Source organism: Humulus lupulus, chromosome 6, assembly GCF_963169125.1.
Source record: "Humulus lupulus chromosome 6, drHumLupu1.1, whole genome shotgun sequence".
Lineage (NCBI taxonomy): Eukaryota > Viridiplantae > Streptophyta > Magnoliopsida > Rosales > Cannabaceae > Humulus > Humulus lupulus.
This window is the reverse complement of record NC_084798.1, coordinates 3,952,394-3,958,963: the sequence shown is the minus strand read 5'-3', so window position 1 is coordinate 3,958,963 and position 6,570 is coordinate 3,952,394. Positions and strand designations below refer to the sequence as shown.

At 32.4% G+C, this 6,570-nt stretch overlaps 2 long non-coding RNA genes across 2 annotated transcripts; both read left to right on the top strand.

Annotated features, from left to right (window-relative positions):
* The first annotated feature begins 247 nt into the window (after positions 1 to 247).
* On the top strand, positions 248 to 2,052 carry LOC133783701 (uncharacterized). Its single transcript, XR_009870926.1, has 4 exons — positions 248 to 279; positions 1,105 to 1,227; positions 1,478 to 1,610; positions 1,802 to 2,052. It is a non-coding gene; the product is annotated as an uncharacterized LOC133783701 (long non-coding RNA).
* An 838-nt stretch (positions 2,053 to 2,890) lies between these two features.
* LOC133783700 (uncharacterized) lies at positions 2,891 to 6,335 on the top strand. The gene is made up of 6 exons (XR_009870925.1): positions 2,891 to 3,032; positions 3,250 to 3,333; positions 3,840 to 3,886; positions 3,996 to 5,139; positions 5,912 to 5,994; positions 6,159 to 6,335. It is a non-coding gene; the product is annotated as an uncharacterized LOC133783700 (long non-coding RNA).
* Positions 6,336 to 6,570: the final 235 nt, after the last annotated feature.

The following is a 6,570-nucleotide window of genomic DNA, read 5'->3' as shown; positions in this document are numbered from 1 at the left end:
TTCTCTCAGCCTTAATCTCTCTCTCACGAAGCCCTCTCCGCCCTCACGAAGACTCACCGCCCTCAACTCATCTCTGCCTCCGCCCTCACCGAAGTCTCTCCGCCCTCACCGAAGTCTCTGCCTCACGAAGACTCGCTCCAGAGTCGCGTCTCTCTGCCTCTTCGTCTGGACAGTTGTTGTGTTCATCGATCGCCTCAGCGACGAGGAGTCTCTTTCACTCTCTTCCGATCGTGGCTGGTATTGCTTTGCTTCCTCACTTTGATCTTTCAACTCTCCTCTGTTCGTCTTCTCTCTCTCCTCTTCTTTATGTTGTTCTAGTTTCTTCCACTTGTTTTCTATCTGATTCGAAATTGATTCTGAGCTAAGAATCTAAGATATGTTTGCACCTCTTATATGCACTTTTCTATTATTGTGATGATGATTGAATTAGTCATCTGCATTTAAATGCGAATTTGTATGCGTAAAATGGAAGCTTTAGTTGAGTAATGAATGAATGTGAAAAAAAATCTAGAGAGAATAAAAAAAATATCATGGGTCTTTGTAACAGCTCATATAAATATAGTTACGAGTTCAATAAGTTTGTTCTTATTTTTACCAAATGTTTCGGTTTAGACTGTTGAGTATTCTATTGACTATTAATTTTTTTTCACTTCAAAGGTAATAAATATATCGAAACGTTTGTTTCTATAGATTCTATTCTACAAAATAAGTAGTTCCATTGTCTAGGGTGAGTGAAGGTGCTTGAGTTATTTAACATGGATGAACTAGGCTAAATATAGACTGGTGTATATTGTTTTTGACATTGAATATATGGGTTGTTGTTTTTCTTAATTTCTAGCAATGGTTACTACTTCTAGTACTATAATTTACGTTCACATGGTAACTTTTCAGAATGGTTTTGAACATTTTGTGTGCTAAAATTTAACGACTTTTTTGTTTTCTGTTAGTTCGATGCCTCCATTTCCAGTTTTGGTTTGTTGGTCCTATTTGAAAATTATGGGTCATTGCTTCCAAGTTCATCGTAGATGGTATCTCTTATAATTATTAGCTCTACTTTCCATGTCTTTAATGCTTAAATTCTTGATCCTCTTGTCCAATTTTTAGTTCAAGGAGCTGTTGGGGGGTCGTACCACAGTTGTATATTTATTGGTGGACATTTTGATCTTTGGTTGTGGTGGTCTGGGGCTCTTAGTTGTTTGGTTCTTAGCTTCATTCCTCTTCTTGTAGGTGAGAACAATAAAACCTCTATTGCAGTTTGTATAATATGCAATTTTTCATCGTTTATTTTATTTTGGGATCTAAAATTTATTCGGGGAGCTTTCTGATGGGAAACCTGGATTATTTTTAAAGCTAAGAATAGAAATCATGCACATCCCAGTTTCAGAATCTTGGAGAATTATGTGTACATATTAGCTGAAAATCTAAGAGTTATAGGTGGTTGCTTATAATTGCCTACTATATGGTCTGAATCTTTCAGGTAGGGCTTTTGTGCATTATATGTATGCTTTTTTGTAAGAGTGAAATCCAAACTAAAGAGCATGCAGAAGGATAACACTAGCACCCCATTAACACCAACTGGTCGGGTTCGACATCGAAGACGTTCAAATGAGGTTAGTCACATCATAAAATCAGGTTTTGGTCATTGTCATTCACATTTAAAATTAATGATGTTGTATTTATTGGGTTTTGGATTTGTTATAAGAGATGGGATGATGGTTACAATTGAAATTTGAAATTTTTCTAATAATAGCTGATATTCAACCTTGGATTTTTTTTTTGAGATATCCTGTTGGCCTCTCAGGTTGTTCCAGATGTTAGTATAGCCAATGGAGGCAATTTACTTGTTGATGACAGTAACACGTACAGGTCTATGTGGATACGGGCATGCTCTTCTGTTTGGATGATTGGGGGATTTGCATTCATTATATATATGGGTCATCTCTGTATTACTGCTATGATAGTTGTTATCCAAATCTTTATGGCGAAAGAGTTGTTCAACCTACTAAGGCGAGACCATGAAGAGAGGCATCTCCCAGGATTTAGGCTGTTAAATTGGTCAGATTACTAATTTCTTGTCGTGGTAATAGTTGAAGTGTGATTTTACAATTGAAACAGTCAACTTATATAATGATAACTAATGACGTATTTTGTTTTCTTTCATTGTTGACTTGTATGCTCAGGCTCTTCTTCTTCACTGGCATGTTATTTGTATATGGTCGCATTCTCAGTCAACGGCTTTTTAATACTATAACTTCGGACAACTTTCTCCATCAGTTTGTTAGCAGCCTTATCAAGTATCATATGGTTATTTGCTACACCTTATATATCGCAGGTTTGTTGTATGGTGACAATTTGGATTTTGCTATCAGACATTTCATCTTCAAGCCATGTTTTAGTTTAAATATCACTTAGCATTTCATTTACTTGCTTCTTTTTAGTTAGCTTTATATATAATTTTGAATCAAGAATCCTGTCTTATTGCTCATTGGTTTTTGGTTAATTTTTCCGTTGGCTTTAGTTCTTTTTTTTGGTTATGTTTAACTGGCTTATATTTATATATTTCTTCTTTATTTTGTGCTTTGGCTTAGGTTTTGTGTGGTTCATCATTACATTGAAGAAGAAGAGGATGTGCAAATATCAATTTGGTCAGTATGCATGGACACACATGATCATGATTATTGTGTTTACCCAGTCCTCTTTCACAGTAGCCAACATTTTCGAAGGAATTATCTGGTAAAACAACTTTTTATGGAAATCTCAGGTTGCTTAGTTTCTTACTAAATATTTCTTTAGTTTACATATTATTCCTTCAGATTTCATTTTATATTCCCTCAGCTTCGTGTGTTTACTTATGTAAGATGATATAATATATCTGATTTTCCATGTTTCATCTTCTTGTTACTCATCATAAGTGACTGCTGGCCAACCATAAATTATTGATTGCAGGGACTTATGGAGGAAATCAATGCTGTCTTAAGTAGAAAGTTAGATTTCGAGGTGTTAAACTTTCTGGCCTTGATCTTTCAAAACTGGTAATTTTTCACAACCTTGTGCTTGCAACAACAGTTTTGGTTTTATAAGAAAAATAATGAAAGTCTTGCAGTAGAATTTCACATTTTGGTTAGCCAAGATATGGTTTCTAGAGCAATATTTCTTCATTGAAAGAAGGAAAGTTTCATTTAATAAAGACAACACTCTTGCTTACTTTGTTTTTGAAGTTTCACTTAATATGTTTCTGTGGAATTGTAGGATTTGTCTTATGTGGACTTCATCCATGCTTGTCTTAGAGATGTATTCTTCTCACGTGCAAACCTACAGTGTGCCAAGTTCCGGGTAGGTATTGCTTTAAAGTAATGCATCTATTTACGATATAATAGTTTTTGAAACATTAATAATATTACATTATTGCTGTGTACTAATTCAGTACACAAGATATTGCTGGAAATGAATTAGAAGTTTTTTTAGGATGTTGAAGCTACCAGGGAAACTCTTTGGGTTAAGTTTGAATTTTGGGTAGCAAAATTGGTGTATAATGTTAAAAGTTTAAGGTAGTATTGTTCTCTGGTTTTGCCAGGGATTGGAATTGTGTTTTGTAATTTGTTAATTTACAATCCCCAAGTGTTTTGCATATTGTGCTTATTCATACCACATTTTCCTTGTATTAGCTTTACAATAAATACAAGTTTGTTTCTTTTGAAAAATAAATAAATAATAAAGGATTAAAGCTTGTTTATGTCTGTCTTGAAAACAGATTATTAATTTCCATGACCACTTGAAATTTTTATTCTGATCTTCTTATTTTGTTTTGCTTTTTGGGCTGGTATCTAATTTTGCCTTAGAATGTGGATGCTGAGGGTGCGATCTTTCATAATGCAATTTTGCAAGAGTAAGAAAGTTAAAGAGCTACTCTCTTTCAGTTCCTTATTCTCATATCTATTTTACTAAAGAAAAAAAAAACCAAAGAAAATTAAATGATCTTATTTTCTTTTGAAAAGATGTGAATTTACAGGGGCCAATTTGCGCGGAGCTTTATTAGCTGGTGCTAATCTTAAGAGTGCAAACCTACAAGGCAAACTCTCTACACTCTGATAATCATTAAGTAACTGTCATTAGACACATCATCTTGATCTTAAACAAAGTTTCGTTTCTTATCAAAAACCAAAAATGTCATATATACAATTTGGCTCCACTCATGTATTTTCTTGTTGCATCATCTTGTATTTCTTGGTAATTGCATGTCTTTTTAATGTAAACTCTACTTTCATACAGATCCACCCTTTTTTCTTACTGTGATAAGAATAATCTTGAAAATCCCTTACCTTGTTACCATTTTATTTGGTTTTATTTGTTATGGTGTCATGGGGATATGAATACTCTATACTACTTACTGTAAGGGAGATTGGATATATTAAATTTGACAAACTCTTCAGTGTTTTCTCTCATTTTTGCGGTTTCTCTCCTTTGGCCATGGATTTAGCTTGATTTTATCTTTTATTTCCAATTTCACTGCATCAGTTTTCAACTATCAAATAGGATGGTGATGAAAGTGAAAACACCACAACATCAGATTTCAGCTATCCTTTGGCTTAATACTATTATAGATCTCTGCATTGTTTATTATATTCTTTATATTGATCTTGGGTCAGAGTAACTGTAAACATCTTGTGTCACTTCTAAAAAAGTGTTCACAATTTATTTAAAAGATGATAATTTTCTTTGATATAAAAGATGTGGAGGATTTGTCCTACTTCATTTGCCTTCTTTTTATGATTGTTAATTTCCTATCCTAAGTAGTACTATCAATTTTTTTAGTACTCCTTGCCAACTTTTTTGTTTGAATAGTTTTCTTTTTTAGTTATTTTAATTTTAATTGCATAGTTTATCTAAGTTTGTAGAGTTTTCTTTTGCAGATGCATGTTTAATTGGTAGTAGTTTCTGGCATGGATATGATTGCTGATAATAAATTCTTGTAAGTTGCATGTTACTTCCTCATCACGTCTGGACGTATACAAATGAGAATCTTTGCTATCATATTTGATAAATCTTTGTTTCTGTTTATTTAGGTCAGTGTTCTACAAGTGTCCAGCCTTCCATGTACACATTCCTAGACCACCAAGTGGAGTTCATTATCCAAATAAGGTACAATGGTTTGTATTTTTTATAGCAGTTAATATTCTAAATCTTGGAAGTTTAATGCAACATAATTCTATGCGAACTTGAAAAGAGTTCTGAAATTTTACTAGATAAGGATATACAACTTTCTTCTATAGCATGTGCTTCCAAACAATTCTCATTGGAACTAATGAAAATAAATTTTGGTAAGGAAACCTTTGAAAATATTTTAATCTGAACTAGTTAATTTGGTGGTAGTAACTTAAGAGGGGTAGCTCAAATGGTGAGGCATGCAATTTACTCCAACAAGATCTGTTGTTCAAATTTTTCCTGGGCACCTACATAGCAATTGCTATGGTTTCTTGTTCAAATTTTTTAGGTGGAGAGCCTAGTTAAAAAAAAAAAATTGGTGGTAGTAACTTTCATTACCAATGATTTATTTTTGTGTTTATGAATCAGTTTATTAACCTTGTTTGTTAGTTTTAGTCTGGACTCAAGAGTAATTGTTTGTGTGGCATTAATGATGCCTGGCATCTCAGCTTTATCAATTAAATTGTGTGATTGGATTGGAAAACAAACATTTGGTTTTGAGCACCAATGGCATCTTTTAACTTTTAAATGACCCGATTTTTACACCTAGACAAAGTGTTGATGGAAACTTTTCAATGAGAAAACTTACTTTATTTGATGCTCCCAGTTTCTCTTGCTTTGATTATAAACGCATGTATATAATACACACACACACAAACACAAATATATAATTTGGGTCAAGCTGATTTTTGGTATTATGTTTATGCAGTCTATCATCAAGAAGCATGTTAAACCCACACCATTTTTTTGGCATGAGAAGTCTGCTGTTGTTGGACGGTTGCATTCTTTAAGGTGAGAAGGCCCTAATATTATCTTTTTATAGAGCAGATTTTGCTTGTAGTATAATTGCATGGCCAGCTAATAAAGTTATAATTAGGTAATTAACTTTTTTTATGTACTCTTTTAGTTTACTATAACTTTAAGTTGAAGCATTACTTATTTAAATTTTGTTGTAGCTAAACAAATGGACTCACAACAAAGACAAGTGCACAAAGGATGATGAATTGAAGGATGGAGCAAGTTTCACGCATGATTTACTTTTGTGTATCTTGTAATGTTTCTATTTTTCATTTTTGAAGTAAAAATTGTTCAAGATTATAAAACTTTATTATGTTATGCTTTCAAACTTAAGTTAGAACTAAGATCTTATGAAGTAGACACATTCATGGTTTGAATTAGTTATTGTTTAATGTAATACTTATGGTTTATCAATCTATTGAGAATTACATTTTATGATTAATTTTGAATTTTTTTTTATCAAAATACAATAATGAAAATCTTTTAATTAAAAAAAAACCATATAAGTATATTTATCAAAATAAAATTTAAAATTTTATTACTATATGTTATGATTTAAAAGCATATTAT